The sequence below is a fragment of the Chlamydotis macqueenii genome, chromosome 10, assembly GCF_036417535.1.
Source record: "Chlamydotis macqueenii isolate bChlMac1 chromosome 10, bChlMac1.mat, whole genome shotgun sequence".
Taxonomy (NCBI): Eukaryota; Metazoa; Chordata; class Aves; order Otidiformes; family Otididae; genus Chlamydotis; species Chlamydotis macqueenii.
The window spans coordinates 7,275,125-7,295,807 of NC_141565.1; positions in this window are offsets into that span (position 1 = coordinate 7,275,125).

Consider the following 20,683-nt stretch of genomic DNA (forward strand, 5'->3'; position numbering starts at 1 on the left):
ACCCTCCACAGCTTCTGCTAAAACTGTCTAGCGGGCTCCTTGCTCCAGCAAGGGCGGGCGTCCAGGGGGCATGGCCAGCGGGCAGAGCTGCAGGGATGGGCGCGCAGCCCCTGGGAAGGACGAGCGCACTCCTCTGGGGCACTCGGAGGCCTGGCACGGGGCACACAGCCTGGCGGGAATGTCCCCATGGCACACTGCAGATTGCGCGTTCCACGTTGCGCATTACATGTGGCGTGGCAAGGGCATCAGGGACGTCCCCGTCGCACCTCACACCTCACATGTTGTATGTCACACCTTGCACGACGGGCACGGTCCATCAGGGATGTCCCTGCTGCGCGTTGCACCTCGCACGTTGCACCTCGCACCTTGCGTGGTGGGGCCAGCCTAGCAGGGACGTCCCCACTGCCCATGGCACGGTGGGTGCCGCGTGGCTGGGGAGGAGGGACGCACCGGGTGACACAGGGCTGGAGCACCTCTGGTGGCACTGTCCCTTGTGCCAGGCCCAGTGACAGCACCAGGCAAAGGTTTAAATAAAACTTTGCTTTGCTCAAATCAAATGGCCTGAAACAAAAAATTAATTTCTAATTTCTAACTCACTTTTTTTTTTTAATGGCTGTTGTTAATGAAAGGGAGACTCTGGGATCATCATTTCCAGCAGCAGAACATGCCTGGTTTGGGGCAGTTTGTTTAACACCAGAGCAATTCGCCAAGCCGGTGGGGATTCGCCTGTGCTCCCTTTGCACGAGGTTCCCCTCTGGCTGGGGGTGCTGGACCCCCACCCCTACAACAGCTTTGCAGAGGACACCACAGAGGTCAGGAGCCGGCAGGGGCTGGGGGAGAGGCGAACGTCCCCGCGGCCATGGCCGGCTGCAGCCTGGGGACAGGGCTCCGCGATGGGGTGAGTGACCCCGATGCACTCCCCCGGGAGACCCAGCCCACCCACCACCCACCTCCGTCCCTCTGCCCTCCACTTCCTCCTGGTTGCCATTTCCCAGGAGCCGCTCGTCCCTCCCAGCCCTTTGTACCGCTCGCCTCCATCCTCCCCTTTGTTTAGCATTTTAATTATTTTAATTACCTTGTTTGCCAGCTTATCGCGGCGCTCAAACCCATCTGTGTGCGCCCAGGCAGACACACAGACTTTTATCTCCAGCCCGCCGTCGGCCCGATTAGCATTTTTTGCTCCCGCGTTTGGCGGAGGGAAGGGGAGATTAGCATTGGGGCAGGCATCACCACCGTCCCTCGCCTCGCAGGGTCACTTCATTCTTCCCAGAAGAATGGGACTAATTTATCTCTCCCCTCCTGGTATCCATTTCAGATGAGAGATTGAAAGAAATGACAAATATAAAGCCCAAGTGGGGGGTGATGCCTGCGCCCCGCCGTGGGATTTTTCCCTCGCTGGGGAGGGAGGTGGTTGCTGTCCCCGGCAAGCACCGTTGGGTAACCCGGAGCGAGGTGCCTTTGGAAAAAAAAACTTCTTTCTGTGGGATTTAGATGCCAAAATGGTGCTTGGTGAGGAAGGTGGGGGTCAATGGCGGGGATGCTGGACCTGACGGAGAGCAGGAGGTGCTTTTTGGGTGGGCTGCACAGCTAGGGCTCCCCGCTCTCCTTTAAGGACAAATGACAGATTTCACTGCTGGAAACACTTTTCCAGCATCCTCTTAGCACTACTTAAACGCCTCTCCCAAAGAGACCTGGCCACCAATAAATCTGTATCAGCTCACCTTCAAACGCACTTCGGTGCCCTATTTTCTCTTCACAACAACAAAACAACAGCCTTGGTGTTGGAAATGGCCACCAGCCCTCCTCTGAGCGACCTGAGAGCCTTTTTCCCACAGCAAAGCACCGACAGAAGCACCCCATGGGGAACAGGGGGTGTAGGGAGGGCATTGCGGAGGGCCGGGCTGGGGGAGCGGTGGTACCTCGAGGAGGCTGGGGTGCCCAGGGGGTTCTTGGGCGCCCGGCTGTGCCATGGTGTGAGCAGGGTGGAAAATGTCCCGTGGAGTGGGGCTGGGGAGCCAGGAGCCCTGTCTTGGACAGGACATCTATGGGGACAGGACACCCACGGGGACAGGATGTTCCGTGGGGACAGAAAACCCTTTGGAGAGAGGATCCCCATCCAGGGAAGGATGACCCTTGGGAACAGGACTTCTGCCTGTGACAGGACATCCCTCAGGGACAGAAAACACCTCAGGGAGAGGATCTCCCCCTCCAGGACAGGATGCCCCTTAAAGACAAGACCCCCATGTAGGACAGGACATCCCTTAGGGACAGGACACCTCTTGGGGAGAGGATGCCCATGGAAGACATAGTGTCCCTTGGGGACAGGACCCCCATGCAGGACAGGATTTCCCCTCCGGACAGAAATCCCCTTGGGGCAGGGACAACCCTTGGGTACAGGTTGCCTCTTGGGGACACGATGGCCCCAGGGGACAGGCCAGTTTCTTTGCTGCGGGGGGTGTGGATAAAGGACCTCGTGCTTCTGATTCCATTCATCAGGGAGAATGGAGTGAATTCACCAAATTTCAGATCAGGAGAAACGTCCCAAAAGCCTGCGTGCCTTCCCCACACCCAGCAAAATCCTTCAGGACCCAGGAAAGGAGATAAAGACCAATTTATGGGTCCTTAACCCATTAAACAAAGGAGCTGGAGGGGCAAAAGCACCCCTCAGCCCAGAGAGGCTGGAGGGAGGCAGGCGGGGGGTCCGGTGGGACGGGGCGCAGGGACAGGGACCCCAGCAGCCAGGGACCTGCCACGGCTCTGCACTACAGCCTGCACTAGGCAAGGGTTTTGCCAAGGTCTGAGCAGTGATAGCTTAATGAGGAAGAAATTAGAAATAGAAACTTTATTAAAATAGCATTAGGACATCATCCCACCAAAGCAACGGGATGAGGAGCAGGGGAAGCTGTGGGCACAAAACCCAAGGGACAGTAATATCTGACACGGCTCTGTTCACTGAATCTGCTTACGAAATGGATGAGGAGGAGGAAGGTGAGGAGGAAGGGCTGCCCCACCACCTCAGCACAGCCCGGTGCCGCTTGCTGACGAGGACAAACTTGGCTGTGTGGTGATGGTGGTGAGAGAAGAGCACCAGCCCCAAGGTGTCCGGCCATGCCGTGCTGCAGGGGACCGCCGCTCCGGACCGCCACTCCATTCGCAAGCACGTCACGAGCTCGGCTGCTGCTGGAAAGAGCAGTGAATTTGATCTATAATTTACAGAGATGTCCGTCTGGGGAGCAGCTTGACGAACCTGGGAGAGTGGCGCTGCCCTCTTGGCTCTCGCTCCTCTTTTAATTTAAAAAAATCTTTACATCGAGGGACAGTATCAATAAGGGCTGGTGACAGGTGCCATCACCTCCCTCCCTGGCCACCGCCAGCCCCCTTGGCTTGCCACGGCGAGGGCACGGTTTGGAGGTGCGGGCTCCTGCATCTTTAACTCGCTTAAGTCAGGTCCCACGTGGGAGAAATCAAATCCTTGCGATGGACGTACTTTCTTGGGAAGCCCCTGGAGAGATGCTGCAGCTACTGGGGCCAGGCCAGATGATGCTGGTTGCTGTGGAAACGGCAGGGCTGGATCCGGGGACAGCAGCATCCTCCCTGCACCCAGGACCAGCTCCTCTCACCCAGTTTTTGTCCGGAGAGTGGAGGATGCAGGAGGGCAACACCAGTGGTGCAGGGCTGTGCTGGTCCACAGCCTGCTCCGGTCCCATCTTCCCTGGGGACTGGCAGGGTCACCCTGTCCCACTCCACCTGTGTCACGCACAGGGTGTTCCCTCACATGGGGCTCCCCGGGACAGGAGAGGATGCGCCAGACATTGGCCACCACCTCTTCTCCCAGCCGCCGAATCCAGCCATCCCACTGGGCACCACATGGCACAGCCTGACGCCTCCAGGCCACCATGCCCTCAGGAAAGCCTTTTGCTCCAGCACCAAGATCTCACCCACCCAGTGCATGGCCACAGGCTCTCCTAGCTGTCACCCAGCCTTGGGGGAGGCGGGACATGGTGACAACCATGTCCCCCATGAGCATGGCCCAACCCCGCCGCTTGCCAGGCAGGTGCCTGCCAGGTGCCAGGCTCCCACCCGTCCCAGGCACAGCCCCGCTCCGCTCACAGGCAGCTCAGCTCGTTAGGGATGCTGGGATGATGGAGTATCCTGCCGGAGCAGAGGAAGCCAGGCAAAACCTCTCCATCCATCAGGGCCCCCACTTTCTGCCAAGCGCATTAGGGGATAATTAAGTAAAAATAGGCCTTCCGACCAGTGTAGCTCATTAAGGGCTAATTAAGTTAATTAGTGCCAGGTGTGGATTGCAGCGCTTGCGCGCGTGGCTGTTGTTTGCTGTAATTGCATTTTCTCAGCAGCTTCCTCCGCCGGGCTGGAGCCCGGCCAACAAGGAAGGTATTCAGCGCCCCGCTGTTGGCGCAAGACCCAGCGGCTGACGGGCTCCGAGCGTGGCACCGCACCGCGGGCAAGGGACCCTTCTCTGCCCGTGCCCCTGTCTCCCACCGTGAAGCCAAGGCTTGGCCGTGGGGCACTGTGCGCAGCCCCCGCCCGTCCCTCATGGTGCGGCCCTCCTGCCCGCACGCAAGGGAGGGACGAGAGCATTTGCCACAGTCGTCCCCAAGAGCAGCCAGGAAGGCAGGGGACAGAGCTGGCAACATGTCCCCAGGGCCCTGCAGGGTCCCCGGGCCGGGATCCCTGGAGGCATTTGAAGGCAAATACGGGCAGGGATGAAGCAGGGACAGCCGAGCGCGCTGGTGGTAGCAGCACTGGCAAATGAAAGAGGGAAGGCAGAGAAAAGGGTGGAGAGGATGAGAGAAAGGCAAGAAGAAAGCAGGAGAGGGCGAGGAGAGAGTGGCCAGGCTCTGATCTCCGCTCTCCGCACCCGGGAGCAATTAGAGCTACTCTGCCTGCGCCCCGCGGAGACACCGGAGGGATGAAGATGTGACAAAGACCAGACTATTTTTTACCGAGGTCGCTGTCACTAATGAATGGAGGCTGTCCCTTGCCACGTGTTCCTGCTCCTTCCAACGTCTGGGCATTTGGCATTCTCCTGCCAGCGCAGCCCTGCTGGTAGCAGCCTCACTCGGAGCGGACCCGCGCTCCCTCCGGAGAGGCAAGACTCAGAAACAATCCCGTGAAATACGGCTGGCAGCCAGAGAGAGGATGGAGGGGCTGTACAGGCACGAGGAGCTCTCCCTCCATCCCTCTCCCCACGCCACGAACCAGCTCCCGCCAAGGCAGGAGCCAGGCAGAGCCCCATCCCTAACCCGGGATGGATGCTGGGGAGCACAGCCTGTGCCCTCGGGCCGATGGAAAGTTAGCGCTGCCTGCGCCACGGCGGCAAGTGCGATAGGGAAAAAGGGGCTGGAGGGGAGGTGGGAGAAGAGCCAGGTCCTTGCATCCCTGCCGCGATCTCTGAGCACCGAGATAATTGCCTGCTGGTGACAGCTGAGGTCAGGCATGACGGATACCTCGGGAAGAGCTCCCGGCTCTGAGACATCCCTGCAGCAACCCAGTTCAACACTGTGGTTGAGAAGCAGTTTTCCTGATTCTCCTCCAGTGCAGGCTCTCACTGGGGTCCAGGAGGTGATCCCTCGGGCATCCCTGCCTTCACACCGCATGCAGCCCCATCAAATGGCCCAACACATGGACCATGACCCTCGGGATGGAGAGTAGCAGGGTACCAAGCTCAAAGCCCTGGGGCTCCCGTGGGGTGCAGTGAGAGCACCCAGCAGCAGCCAGGCAGGAACAGTGCCCACCTGGGAGTCAGTGGGGCACAGATGGACCTGCTCCTGCCCTTTATCCCTCCATGACCACAAGAAGCTTCTCCACCTTCCTCTCCCAGCTCCCTGTCACCCTATCCATCAGGGATGCGCGGAGCACCAGGCAGCCCCACTTCATCTGCCACGGGGCTGGGGTCCCCCTCGGATGGTCGGGAGGCTGGTGGGCACGTCCTGGGGGTGGCAAGGGCTTCACTTGCCCAGCGTCTGGCTCCAGCAGCGGGAGCAGAGCAGAGCAGGAGAGCTGCACCTTGGGCACAGATGAGACGCGGAGCGTGATGCCACCGACTCGGCACCCGCGGGAGTAAGCGTGCGCCCAGGCAGGCAGCGCGCACCGAGGCAGCTCCGCAGCACCCCGGCTGCCCTCTCCCCGGAGCCGGGTGCGCAGGCTGACAGGATCATTACAGCCGCTATCTGGGCTCACCGGCTCATCCCTCTCCCCTTCGCCTTTTGCATAATGGATAGGCTGTGAGTAATGGGAAATGGCAGCCCAGCCGCGCTTGCTGGCAGCCCCTTAATGAAGAATATGGAAATCTCATCAGTCCAATCAGGCCAGCAAATGAAACTGCTTTCCCCCGCCGATGTGAGCAGAAGGCTAACGACCCGCACTCCCCAGCCCCATCCCTCTCCCAGGAAGCCCCCCCTTCCCCTTTCTGTGTTGACAAGCGAGCTGTGAACTTCATTTTTTTCTGGTAAGCAGAGCCCCAGCTTATCTTCCTTGCCCTGCTTCCCTGGGCTTGGGCCAGCAGGTATTCCTGGCCGGAGCCTTCCTCTTGGTCCTGTAAGGGCTCTGCTCCCCACTCACGGTGGTGTCACCGGACAGGTAACATGATCTGCAGGTGTCACCCATCCCCAGCTCCTGGTCCTCCCTTGCTCCTCTGTGCCTGGGCCTCCCAGCATCAGCTCTGCCACAGCTGCAGGTGGAAGCCTGCGTCCTGTGGTGGGGATGGAGGACATGTGTGGTCCCCCAGCCACGGCCACCTGACATCGCTGTGTCGGTGCAGGCACTGGGGCCTATGGCTGTTGGTCTCACGTCCAATGAGTCCCAGCACAACCAACCTCCATGGACTTGTGCCTTCCTCTGCAGGGACACCTGCAAAGAGCTACAGCGTGGAGGAACCACTCTTTCCTCTCCCGTCTCCCTTGTCCATCACCCATAGACTTCAGCCTGGCGTAGAGAAGACAGGCCCATCTCCACTGACCTCCTGCAGTGTGAACCGTCTCCAAGCAAGATCTCCAGCCGTGACACCTGCACAGTGATGCCTCCGGTTTCACCAGAATTGGAGCATCTTTCAAGAAACTATGTGCCTCAGCCATGCAGGACCACCCTGCGAGGAGCTGGAACCAGCACCCCCCTTGCAAACACACCTCGCTTTGGTGTCATCTGTCCTTCAACTTGGCTACCATGGTGGCCTACAAGTTTGGCTTGTGTGTCTCAGTAGGATGTTCGGCTGAGAAAGCCTACTCATGTTGATGGCGGTACTGGGATCTCAGTCTGCCCTGGGATCTGTAGAAGGATGGCTGCCTTGGACAAGGACCTGAGTGATGCAGGCTCAGCTCTGCCTTGGATTTCCTGCACAGGCTGTTTGCCCAAAATCTGCACCAAGCTGCACTTGCTGGGTCCAAAACATGGCAAATAGTAGGTGTTTGCATGGTGCCTTGCACCAGCAGATCCTGACCTCCGTGGCAGCATCCCCTGGCCTTTGCAACGCTTCATCACAGGAGAGCCGCAGCATCCTCCCCTGCATCTGTCTGCTCCGTGGGCAAGGGCAGGAGGCTGGCAGGGAAATGGCAGCTTGTTGGTTTGGGGGAATGTTTAATTGCTGCTTTCGCAGCCAGCATCTAGCTCCTAAACTGATGATGTGCTTCAGCTGTGAATTTGCCCAGGAGCACTGAGATGGGTATATGTTTTAATAAAATCCCAAGCTATGTGTACACCCAGGGCACTCATCCATGCATAAACATATCCGTAGTGTATGCTTTTTGTACGGCACAGGATGCTAGCTCAAGGCTGGAGGAAACCATTCGTTTTCATGAGTTATAAGATCGTATCTGGGAACACCTCTAACAAGCCAAGATCAGCGCGGCAGCTAAGCTGGCGCTGGTCCCCAGCGCGAGCTGTTTGCACACACCAGTAATGATGCGAACAGGCTGCCGTTCAACGCTCTGATCAACATCAAACCATTGAAATTAAAGGCTGAGGAGAAGCAGAGCCATAAGCATTTATTGCAACACTCTGCGTATCATCAGCCGCTGATTTGGAGGCAGTGGAAATGTGCAGCTGGAATAATAGGATTTATCGGAGGCTGCGATGAACTGTCCTTGATGGATGGTTGTGGAAGGGAAACAATGTGCCATCTCCAGTGCAAGGCCATTCTTAAAATAAAGCAAAGGGGTGGGGGAGCGTTGCCTTTATTAACACTAATCTCTCACGATTTTAGAGCCCACACCAGCCGTCAGGACCCAGCCGCGGCTGAATGAGAAAGCCAGCTTGAAGATGATGCACGGGAATATCCCAGAGGACTGGAAATCAAAGTTGTGGTCTCTAAACGCTGAGTGTGTAATTTGCTGGAAAGTTGACACCGTTTCTGCTTCGTCTTGATGCGTTTTCCATTTGTTTGATCCCCTTTACATTTTTATCTTCGTTCTTCAGACAGAAAAAGTAAATTGAGGAATTTCTTCAGCTGGTCTCTCTTTTTCTTCCCTATTTGTGTCTGTTGCTGCAGTGACACAACTCAAGCTCATGAATAAGGACAGCAACAATTCACCTTTTAAACCAGAAGCACCTCTGCCTCCCGCCACCCACTGAAGCAGTGGACACCCAGCTTTGGGGTGGGATGACACAGCTGCTGTGCTCCCCGCAAGCAGCAGCTTGCAGCAGGAACCGACGGCGCTGGGAGGCCAGCACTGCCGCAATCGAATCGTCTCCTGCCACCTTGCAGCACCCTGTAGTGCTCCTCCAGCCAACGGGCTGGGAGGAGGAGAGCGCTGGGAAAGGCAGCGTCAGAAGAAAGCAGGGAGGAAATCATTTGATAGACTTTTGGGGGGGGTTACATTGATCTGAAAACTGAGGATATGGATTTTTTTTTTAAGGGAACTTCAGATAAAATCTCTCTCTCTCCGCTGGAAGTGATCCCAAGGAAATACTTTCATGTAAAAGTCTCTGACCATCCAAGGTGTTTTATGCACATCAAAGTACCCAATACCCGAAACAGGAGACAAACCCCATCTGACTTCATCAGATTTACAAACAGTTTAGCTCTGGCTGCATTGAACTTCTGGTGCACACCCCATGGAGCAGAACTGCCTTGTACCTCTCCACCTGCACCTCTCCTGGGGACTCCTGGGCATGGCTGGACAAAGAAAGGCTGCCGCTGCGCCAAACCAGCCCTAATTTGCCCTCTGAAGAGCAGGGGCCAGCGTTACAGCTAACACCTTGTCAACCATCTATGGCACTGAGAGCACAAACCCACTTGGACCGAAGCGAGAGGGAACGCAATGACGTCCCTTTCCCATCCAAGACATTCCTGACAGCCCGAAATTTAGTGCAACATTCATATCTCACTGGTCTCTTTTCTACCCTCTGAACACCAGCATCTCTGACAAAACAAGCCTCCCGAGAAGCCTGGACTGTATCTCATTTTTCTTGCTCAAATCAGTTGCAGAAGGGACTTGCTTTTGTTTCCACCAACACAAAGCCGAAAAAAAAAAAAAGCCCAAGGCTACATCAGTATGGGACGTGGGTGGTTGGAGAAAAATGGGTTTCCTGCTGCTTTGTATACCATAAAGCCTATTAACTGGTACTCTGTCTCGACCACTTCTTGTTTTGCCTGACAGGTTAAGCCCGTGTTGGCTTGACAAGAATTAGTGGCAGAACTTCTCTGGTGCCAGCCTGCCATGATTCCTGCTCCTCCCGTTCGGATGTCCGGCGATGAGCCGCTGCTGAAAGCAGCATTAGAAGTCGCTGCAGCACGTCTCCCCCACTGAGACCTGATGCGGACCCCGAAGCCCTCTGAAGATCGCTGTCAACCACATAGAAACAAAATTGGTTTCCTTCAAGATGAGGTTGGATGCAGTGAGTGCATTTACTGCTTTGGGCATCTGGCTTCTTATTGCCCAACACCCTCACATGTACAGAGGTCCCTGCAGCACCCTCTCCTGCCTGGGGCATCACTGCTTCGTGGACCTCTAAGAAATGAAGCTGGTCATCCCAGCTCCTTGTGAAGGTGAGAAGTAGCCGAGGAAATACCTGAAAAGGCTGGGATGGGGGCTGGAGGGGCTCGTTTCCATAGGGCTGTGGTGGTCCTGCCTTGATACCGCAAGAGCAGTGGCCACAGAGTGTCCTTTCCCAGAGTGGCCTGGGGCTGTCATCTGGGGCTGGAAGATCTAGGACCAACCCTCCCCACCTCGCTATGTTCTCAAGAATAGCAGCAAGTAACTTTAGGCCACCTTTGGGTGAATTAAGTCTCCTGTGATTTCTGCTATCTAAAGGTTTAGTAGCCCAGTGCTGAAACCATCAGCTGTGCTCTTCCTGTCATCAGAGGAGAGAGAGGGGCTGCTACAGAGATGAGTCTCCCCCTGTTCAAGTGCATGTCTCAGGGCGAGACAAACCTTCCTTTCAGAGAAAGCCTCAGATCAGATGGCCTGCGTTTCCGGAGAGAAATCCCCGTTCTGGATGTCTCTAGATGATTACTGGGGAGCCTTTCTACTGGGGTATGCGGCACATGGAGGAAAAAGGGGAACTGGAGGTTGACATCCTACTCTCTATCATTGTCCTGGCCCCTGTGCTCCTACTGGGTACAGTCACAGGGAAGCTCACAGGACTACTTACCAGATGGCACGCTGTGCCAGTCTTCCCTGTCTCAAAACATTCCCTAACAGAACTGCTTTCTCCCTCTTGTGTCTCAGGGATCACTGTCTCAGCCTCTGCTCTCCCTCCTGAGCTGGTCTTGCCTCCTCCCAGCCTTCCAAGAGTCCTGTTCCCACCAGCAGTGAGAACTTCAGTCCTCGTTCCTTCTTCTCATCCAGAAGCAGGTCCCTTCTGCCATGCTTCCTGCTGGAGATCTGTTTGTGAGCGCACCTGAGCCTGCTTCCTTCCACCCGCCCTGAGCCCTGCTCAGTCCCACGAGGAGGAAAATGAAGAAACACGAACGCTGACGCTCCCACAAATGCACTAAAAGAGACCTTTTCAGTGTGGTTTCACGTCTCAGGGTTGGCTCAGAAGCCCTTTTCAAGCACTTCAAATCACACAATTAAATCCTTAAAAAGGAAAAGCAATGCTCAGGTAACCTGCCCAAAAATGAGGGGTTGGCAGGCTGGTGGGAGGGAGGCGCAGGTGATGGAGGAAGGATGGGAGAGTGCCCCTGGGTGGTGAACCCTCACTGTGGCTGAATCACTGACCCCTGAAACACACCTATCAAACCCAGCTCGGGGATTACCCCTCTGGATGTACCCCGTTTGATCCAGGAGGGCTCACCTTAGCCGCAGCTCTTGGAAAGACCCTGCCATGACTGAACGGCGGGAAGGAAGGGCTGCCACGTGTTCCTGTTTGCCTTGACACATTTGCCCCATTATTCATGGCTGGTGTGCATTTTGCTTCCACTTGGTTCCCAGCTCACTTTATAGCTGGGTTTTCATGCCTTCGAGGCAAGCAGCATTGAAATGGTGCCAGCGCGACAGTCCTTTGCCAAGAGCCAACTGTGCTTGCCCTGGGCTTTGGTTTTCGTTGGCGATAGTCCCAGGAGAAGGTGTCTGTGGTCCTCCACTGTCTGTGTTGTCTCTCCTCTCCCCTGCCCAGCTCACTAATCACTTTTTTAATCTACTAGCTGGTTTTCTTGGGGTAAATGTGATGGAAGAGTAGGAGTCTCAAAGACAAGTGTTATGAAAACATGTGTCCAGGTCTTTTTCCTCCATCTTCTTACAGTGCCAACTGAAGGGAAAGGCTGTGATGGATGAGCCCACCTTTAGTTACACATCAGATAACCCAGCCGGGAGAGAGCAACACCACATAAATCCATTTGGGGCTAAGGAAAAGCTTCCACCAGTGCCTCTCACCATCCCCAAGACACTCAGTGTCTCTGCCAAGAGCTGCAGGCTCTTCTCTGCCACCAGATCAACCGGGCCAGGGTCCCTCGGGATGGCTGAGCACTGGGGCAAGGAGGACAGCCGTGGGACGCTGCCCACAGCAGGAGCCACTCACTTCTCGATGGGTCCTTGCCCAGCCAAACAACAACTTGGGCTTTAGTTTTCATTTATGTCCCCAGCAGAACTGAAGAAAACCCAATGCTCATCCTGCCCAGCATGTCATCTCTGTCCATACTTTCTGCTTTGCACATTTTCCCTGAAAACAGAGCAGCATGGGGCAGGGTACATCAGAAATGGCACTGCCTTGCCAGTGACAGGTCCTCAAAGTTTTCTGCCCAAACCCTGGACTTATTTACCTTATCCTAAGACACTATGATGTCTGAAGGCCAGGAAGAGAGTGATGCTATGGGGTCCACCTCTGAAATGAGCTGCCTGACCCCGGTACCGTCCTAGTCAGGTCAGGCAAGAGTTTCTCCAGGGGGTTTTGGCTGCTGCTGGAGCTGCTTGGCAGCACGGAGGGGAGGACAAGGCTCAAGACTTGCCAGCCTGTCCTCCACAAAGGCACAACTCAGATTGTGCCCACATCTCTTCTTCCCTGCAACACAGCGCTGGGAAGGTGCTGCTGCTCTCCCAGTGCCTGGCAGGAAAGCAAACTGGCCGTCCTCAGCACTTGATATAAGGCTTTCCACAAACACCAGCTAATGGGAATTCCTCAGTGGTGTCCCTGGGAGCTTCAATATTGGATGTCAAGGCAGCCTTTTGTCTTCTCAGCAGGCAGTTGGACCTGATGTGCTTAACCCTTTCCAGCCTGAACCGGTGCAGCGGTGTCTCAGAGCGGGCTGGGGTTCCTGCTCCGGCTCTCTGCCATGCTTGGCTGCTCCACACCCCGGCCTCAGCTGTGCAGCACTTCTGCTGCTGCAAACTCGGTGCACGTACAGCTTCATTTTGTCAGCAAGGTGCCTCAGAGGACAGGGATCCAGGAGGGTTGAATGTCTTGCAGCTTGGAGCTGGCAGGCACACGGGGCATGCTAAAGGGTTTTGTTTGTGCCCGGTGAGAGCAGCTGTAGGCAGAAGTGGGTGAGCAAGGAAGTTATAAAAAGAGAAATAGGGAAACAAAAGGCACGTTGGGGCAGGGGGGGGTATGTTTGCATGGGGGAGGGCAGGAATTTCTTTTCTTACTCAAAAGTCTAAAGTGCTTTTCTTTAGTGCCTCCCGTCGCTGCATGGGGCCTTGGTCAATAACATTCCTCCCTCGCCCTGCGGAAGGAGACGGGCCAAGCAAGACGCAGCTGAATGAAATTCCTCTCACCTCACCCCGTAAACATCCCGAGAGTCTGGCCCCATTATGGCTGGGTACAAAAGTCTGGGTCCGAGGCCGAACAAAAGGATGGGGAAGAAAGTGCACGTTGCCAGGGCAACGCTGTCCAGGCCGCCTGGTTTTATCAGCAAGGGGCCTGGGTTTTCTGCCTGAGTTACAGGAATCTGAGGCAATTTATTTCCACCGCAAGACAGAGGCTTTAGAGGGCATGCACGGCGAGGCTCCGGCTTCGCCTTTGGTGTTTGCAGCAAGGCAGGTGAGGTGGGAGCAAGCGGCACAGTCTCCAGGGAAGCTGGGTACCCAGAGAGCCGGCAGCATCCCGGGCGGCACAGGGAGCAAAGCGATGCTCAGGGCATGTCCTGCGACGGGCAATGCAGAGCAGTGACCCTCCGGGGGTCCGTCCCACCTGCCCATTACAGGATGTGGGCTCTGTCCCAGCCTCCTCTACAACACATGAGGTCCACTCATCCCTCTGCTCACTGAAGCCGTTCGTCTCCATTCACTGAGAAGGGGTTTACCCCTTTGTCTCTGCTTGGGGATGCCAGTACCCTGGCAGGCTGGATCACATTGAGAAAAGCTGTTATTTTTCTTTCAGATGAAAGCTGGTGACTGCCATGTCTGGTGTCGTCCCCACTAGAGGGGATCTGGTCTGTCCCCAGAGAGCACCTCTAGCAGGCCTGGGTTGGCATGGGAACATCTGGGACCCATCTGGGCCAGAAGAAGCAGTACTGCCAGGTGCCCTGGCATGATATTTAGCAAAGCTAAAGCTCCCTGAGCCCCTAACTGAGTACTGGATCTGGGATGTGCTGGCTTCACGCTGATGAGTTCAGCTATGGGAACTAATGGGAGCAATGTCCTCCCCTACCAGTTTTGGTGCCAAGAGACCTGGAAGGAGGAAGGATAATAGGGCAAGCTGAGCTGAGATAAATCTTATAGAGGGTGTTATGACACAGGGGAAAAGACCCTTCAGGCATCAATTCAACATAGCAGGTCTATTGGGAGGCAAAGATGTTCGTGATGTGGCCCCCAGTCAGCCTGGAGGAGATGAGAGTGCTGGGTGTAGGGTCAACATGCAAGGTAGAGAATGACCATATAAAGACTGACTGCTGTAATAAAATAAGAGACAAAAGTCAGATATGTCGATGTACTGCGGCCAGGAGAAGCAGGTATTTGTGGTTTCTGAACAAAGCAATGTGCCAAACTGCAGGTTGAGTGGCAAGGTTTTCAGAAGCAGAAGCTCTTGTGGAAGGGAAAGAACCACAATGAAGATTGTCAACATAACATTCATTCTTCCTTTGCTTTATTTTTTTTTACTGTGAGGCTTGGGCATTTTGTAGGACAGGTCAGCAGCATGCAAAGACCTGGAACAAAACTTGCAGAACAGCATGTTTAAATGGCTGGAGGAAAACCAGCTCAGCACGCCATGGAAAGCGTTCGGCTGAGACAGCCTGCTCATCTCAATTTATCTAGACACATTTCTAGACAAATGCAGCAAGCTGTGCTCAGTGGAGTAGCAGGAAAATTACTAATTAAACTGAAAATGATGGGATTAGTGGAAGAAATAGAAGTCAGGTACAGAAGCTGTACCTCTGGACAGAGGCAGTAACAGGCCAGACAGAGTTCACCAGCGGAGTTTCTCCGGAATCGATCCTGGGATCGATCTTGTTTAGTGTCTCCATGAATTATGTTGTCATAAGAAGTGGAAGCGCTTAGGCTAAGCCAGCCGATGACGCAGAAGGAGGAGGCATTGTGAATGCAGAGACAGGAGATCAAACAGAAAGCAGCAGACAACCTTGAGCGCAGAGACGCAGGAAGGAGTTGAAATTCAACAGCACGAAATGCAAGACTAATCACAGGGCTGGGTTTGGGTTTTTTTTTGCACTAGACAGGGAGTGTGTCAGTTGGACATGACTGAGGAGGAGGTGAACTTAGTTGTAGCAGTCATGGGTGATTACGAAGCACCAATGAGCTAAAGGCACAAAACGCCGAACGAGACCCGAGGGGCCTGGGATATTTCCAGCAGAAGCAGGAAATTATGAATAGCATTTGCAAAGTACTGACAAGACCTCGTCTAGCATCGGGTAGGAGTCCTGGGCAGGTAGGCTGCAGCAGCAGTGTAGAAAAATTCTCCGAGTGTGATCAAGAGACTGGAGATTCTATCTCACAAGTAAAACAAAGGCTGGAAGGAGTTATCATCTCTGTTGGTTCGCTAGCCGGGGTGGTGGAAAGGGCACATGGGAGGAAGAAAAAATGTATAAAATAAGGGGCGATGTTGGCCCAAGAATGAGTGAGATCCAAGCGCATCAGAAAAACTGAGTAATTAGAAAGCAAGGATCCTGACGACCTCAAAGACCCTGTCCCCCCCGTGTCCCCAGCCCACCCGCAGCCACCTGCGCCCTTGCCTTCCGCGGGATCTCTTTTGCAGAGCGACCGCTTGCACTCTGCTCCTTCCCCCACCCCGCCTGCATGTCTGGAAACCGATCCCCACTTCAACTTTAAAGAGGGAAAAAGAAAAGGAAAGCCAGTAGACTGGGCCTTTTGTACAGCAAAGAAGATTAGGGGCCTCCCAGGGACGTGCAGTTTGTGTTCAGGAGAGGGAAGGGCTTGGCGACAGAGGGAGGGGAGGCTCCGCTCTCCTGTGCAGCCGGTGACATTCAGACCTGCCTTTGGTCTGCTCCTTGCAAACTCTTTTTTGTCCACCTTCCTTCCTTTTTTCCCTCCTCTGCTTGACACTGTGGGTCTGCATTTTGGGGACTAGGATCTTTTCAGTTCCTGCAACGGATTTAATCCCTGAAACATGTGTCGTGTTCCCTGTCTCCCACACTGAACGAGGAAAGCACTCGCCCAAACAAAAGGCAAATCCCTCTCCTAGGGGCAATCAGAAAAAGGAGTCCCTGCAGTGGTCTCTGGTCTGATGACAAAAGGTTCCCTGGACTACAGACAGGCAGGTTAGTGCCGCCGTGGATTATAGAGACAGCTGTGGACAGCAGGGATTTCCCGCCACCTGCGTGGTGAAGGCTATGCGGCTCCAGCCCCGGGGCCAGGAGGACACATGACAGATGCATTGTGCTACCTGTCTGCCCAAGCTTGGCCCTCGAGGTCTTTCCTTTTTCAGCTTGCCTGCCAAACGTCAAGTGTCGTCAGGCTAGGATGAGCCAGACTTGCCTAGACCCACGTTTGGACAATCTCAGTCTCTTTCTATTTGAAATGATGGGCACCCCCTTTGGTTCTGGGCTGTAGGAAATGATTTGGCACTGGTGAGCATGGTAAGGCAGTGGGATGCCTCAGTACAGTGCTAGCACAGACCCCTCCGCCACCACCCAGGCACAGATCTGCTCTTTGTGCAGCAGCTTGTTTAGCAACTCCTTCCACGCTTCATTTTCCAGGTGTCTGCCATGGAGCAGCTGTCCTTCAGGAAGACTCCTGTCTGAAGGGAAGCCACTACACCTTTCTAAGTGCTCTGCAATGTCCCACCCAAGGTTTGTCCACACAACACCTCAGAGATCCCATCCCTTCAGCCTTTCCGGGCTCAAGTTTTGTCCTCCGTGAAACAGCCACAGCGCAGACCCATCCTCTGGCAGGGGAGTTGCCAAGCTAAAATCATTAACAGTTTCAAAACATCCAGCTATTTTAACGAACTCGATTGAAGAGCTTTTTAGGAGACTAATAATCTTACTTCCCTGGCAGAGATTGAATAACGTGCAGTAAATCCTGCCTAAGGCTTCAAGCACTGAACAACTCTGTGGAAATGAAGTATTGTAAGACTTTTTGCTAACCATGCAATGTTTGTCCTGTGCACAGGATGAACCAGGGTCTTCTGGAAAATAGCTCAACTGTTTAATTAACATCAAAATAAAAAAATCTGTGCAATAAAAAAAATAAGGTTTGTGCAAATGACTTTGACCTTGCATTTTTCATACTGCAACCAGATTGGTCTTTGGGCAATTCACAAGTGCAATATGCAGCATGTTTTGTTCTGACAGTCACCTACACAATCCTTTTTGCCAAAGAGTTGTTTTAATTTTGGCCAAATTTGAGTATATTTCACAGGGATGGCAAGAGCTGGGATGAACAAGAACTTCTCTTTAAATATCAAACAAAAAACTTTACTATAAGGATGATCACTGGAACTGGCTGCCCAGAGAGGTTGTGGGGTCTCCATCCTTGGAGATGTTCAAAACCTGATGAGATGCGGTCCCGAGCAACCTGCTCAAGCTGACTCTGCATTGAGCCAGGTGGCTGGACTACACGGTCTCCAGAGGTTCCTGCCAAACTCAACTATTCTATGATTATCTGTAGAGGTGATAGAGTAAATATATACATATACTCCCCCCGAACTTAAGAAGTAGATGCCCTACAGAGAAAAATCAGTGAAAACGATTAAGTTGGGCAAAATTCTAAGCAGCTGAAAAATTGGTCTTATAGTGGGAAATACTGAGCAGCCCTAACAGATACTTCTGACCCTGCTGACAACGGGGTTGTCTCTCTTTTTTAAGTATCTTCTGCAAAACCTAAGGCTACTTTAGGTGTTTGGAGCTACTATCTGCTATAATAAGACAGACACAGCAACAGAAGCTTGAATTTTGACAAGGGATGTGAACAAACTGCTTTTTCCAATGCTTTCTCAGAATATCTTAATTGGATTTATTCATCATATCAGGTCAGACTGAAGACTCGCCTCGCCTTCTGGCAGCCATGGGTGGGTGCTTGGAGGAGAGATGATCTGTGACCCTTCCCTCAGGCTCCTGACAACTAGCCGTTTAGGATGTCAGCGGGTTGGGAGAAGATGGTTTAGCCTCTAGCCTTCAGGATATGAGGTTTGCCATGAGAACTGACCATCCAAATGCAACAGCATTGAGCCTGTGGTCCCATGTGAGCGAAGGGCAAGGTGACACCCTTCTACCCACAAAATATGAAAAGTCTCTTTACTTCTTCCATTCAGTCAAGAGAAAAAGACGGTGGTGGCAGCCCAAATTATGGCACTTGTGGCTTTCTCCTGTTGCTGACAATAATGAGGAGCATCATTAGTTTCCAGGCAACTGATTTTGTGGCTTTCCAAGGGCTTCTGATAGTGGGGTTTCTCACCCAGGACCCTGTTTTCTTCCCTTCCCTTTGTAATCATTTGGCTTTCACCCAAAACGCAGAGATTCCACTCTCCTGGTTGCAGGTTTTTTGCTGTCCCTTGACTTTGATTTTCAGATCCTCACAGTTCTTTTTTGAAATACCAGACAACACGGGCTTTCCTCATGGAAACCCCCAAAGTGGGTAGATCTGTGGGGGCAGGAACACAAAGTGAGGACAGCAGAGATTAAAGAGCTGGGCTAGTGAGGCCAGCAGAAGAAGACACAGTGGTAAGGTAGAAGCACATGTAAGCTTGGTGCTTCTCACAGCCTGGAGTGATTAGACTAAAGGAGAAACACAATGAACTGGGATCAGCACACAGTTTTGACAGGCTTTCAGACCTACAAACCCTACAAAGCCACTCAAAAGAGATTTGGCTGAGCTCCACCAAATTCTCATCTCGGGTCACCGTGCTACTGCAGCAGGACCTAAGGAAAGAGACACCCATGATGCTGCTGAACACCACAGCATACTCCCTGCTAAAATCAGGGCTATCTCACTGCTGAGCCTGTGGCTTCTGAAGAGGGATAAAGCTAAAATACCAGTCTTTACCAGATAAAGCTGAATAAAGCTGAGTATTTCCAGAGAAAAGGGAAATGAAATTCTCCAGACTGTATTGTAGAAGTGGTCCCCAGCGTTCCTTTCGCCTGAAAACACATAGAAATGTAGATGTGCTTCTTTTAGCCATAGAGACTTGGCATTTTAGACCCAGAATGACAGGCTTTTTTTTTTTTTTTCCTGAAGCTGTACTTTTTGTCCTTAAAATGTGATGTTCCAGAAGAGAGCTTATAGGTTTCTAGGAACAGCAAGGATCAGCTGTTCCCTAACGAAAGGCAAGGCAGGAGCCCAAGGTGACCCCAGTATAAGCAGTGCCCTCACCAGTCAGGGCACAGTTCCACAGCATCTGAGCCTGGCAGGTAGAGCCAAATGCTGGTAACAAGGGCCACAGACAGTCCCAGACTGGGTAAAGTGATGAACCCACTCCAGGGTCCATCCAGAGTCCCGTTAGGAGCAAAAGGGCCAGAGACAGAACTGGAGACAAGGCTACAACACGGGTCTAAAGTGCATCCAGGAGGCAGGGTCAGACATGGGATTGGAGATGGACACACCTATAATGTAGCTCAGGCAAGGACTGGGGGTCCAGGTCTGAGCTTAAATTGTGCCCCTGACGTGGGGGGCTGGTCAGGGCCACTAAAGCCTATCAGTGCCCTCAGGGCCCTGACAATATGAGCTTCCCAGCCTCACTGGAAACAACAGAAACACCTTACATCTCTACAAAACCCAACAGGTAGATCCTGCTCATGCCTCTGCTAATAACCACTTAAAGTTTTCTTAGTGCCCTCCTGTGTATCACTTGGATCTCGGGAAGGGGGGGAACTGGAGCTGGGAATCAGAGTGTTCAGATCAACCCAAGGACGCAGCAAACATATCAGATATGCTCAACATGAGATGGGATCTAACAGGGAACAGGAGAGGGAAGGTGGAGGGGGGATCCATTATTCATGAAGGCAAGAGTGGCACAACACAGCCTCCACAGACCCACGCAGCGTCGGATAAGGTTACTGCAGAAACAAAGGTTGGTAACCACATGCCAAAGCTCTGCTGCTTGGCTGCAGAGAAGGGATGAGTCCTCTCCTCCCCTCCCCTTCCCAGCAAATAGCACTCTCCTGGGGTATATGACAGCAGAAATAAGCTTCCTTGGAAAACTCTACTCATGGTCCTTTGAGGAAGATTTGGGAAGTTAGAAGCCCATTCAGCACAGGAAGAGGGAGAAGCAGCTCCTGCAGAGAGACAGCAGACACGTGAGATCAGGGTGGCAGAGAAGCAGAGGAAGCATGATTGCGCATCAGACAGCCCCAGGCTTCTGGTCGGACAGCCTCAGAGGACAGGGTCCAAGAGCTTTGGTGTGGGCTCCTGGATGGATGTATCAGAGCTTCCCATCTCCCTGTGCCTCCCCTTCTTCGCCTCTCGCCAAGGCTGATCCCGATTTCCTTGGGAAACCTATCAGGGCTTGGCACTTGTCTGAAATTACAGCACGTGTTTGCTAGGGCTCTACTGTTTCTCACAAAACAATGATTTCTATTACATCTCCCAGATGTCCTCCTTTTTTTTTTGTCTGTTTGCTGCTTTCTCTCTTTCCTCCCCTTGCAGCCAGAGACACTGGCTGCTGTTCGGCAGGCTGGCTGCAGGACACCGCTTACATTGGGCAGGTGAGCAGGTAGCTGTGTGATGCTGACTGCTACAGCCCTGGCTGTCTGGGCAGGAGACTGGGCTCTGGCATTGCACTTGGCTTGGGAACACCCTCAGAGTATCCCGGTTATAAAGATGGGGAGCCACCAGCTCATGAGAAGATGGAGGTTAAGCAGAGCTAGATTGATTTG